Source organism: Sinocyclocheilus grahami, unplaced genomic scaffold (assembly GCF_001515645.1).
Source record: "Sinocyclocheilus grahami isolate Dianchi unplaced genomic scaffold, SAMN03320097.WGS_v1.1 scaffold474.1, whole genome shotgun sequence".
In the NCBI taxonomy this organism is placed as follows: domain Eukaryota; kingdom Metazoa; phylum Chordata; class Actinopteri; order Cypriniformes; family Cyprinidae; genus Sinocyclocheilus; species Sinocyclocheilus grahami.
Window position 1 is genome coordinate 706,577 of NW_015505653.1, and position 554 is coordinate 707,130.

Here is a 554-nt window from a genome sequence, read left to right on the forward strand (position 1 = left end):
GAGGACCACCAGAGCCAGACAGTAGACCACCACGGCGGGGCAGAAGACCACCACGGCGGAGCAGAGGGAACAGGGAACCCCCCCGGTGAACCACACCAATCAGGAGACCATGGCGGAGACTGTAATAACGAAAAAGCAGAGACAGACAACACCGACAGAACATTGCGGTTGACAGATAAGGCTGGGTGTTCAGAGGCAGCCTCCCCGGCTGGGTCGGGACAGGACAACAGTTCACAAACGACCTCCTGGGCCGAAACAAAGCAAGCAAAGAATTCACAAACGGCCTCCATAACCGTGACAGGACAGGATGAGGATTCCCCGAAGGCCTCCATAGCCGTGACAGGATGAGCAGGGAGTTCGCAGACGGCCTTTATATCCGTGACAGGACGAGCAGGGAGTTCGCAAACGGCCTCTATAGCTGTGACAGGACGGGCAGAGGGTTCACAGACGGCCTCCATAGCTGTGACAGGGCAGGACGAGGATTCACAGATGGCCTCCATAGCCATGACAGGACGGGACGAGAGTTCACAGACGGCCTCCATAGCCGTGACAGG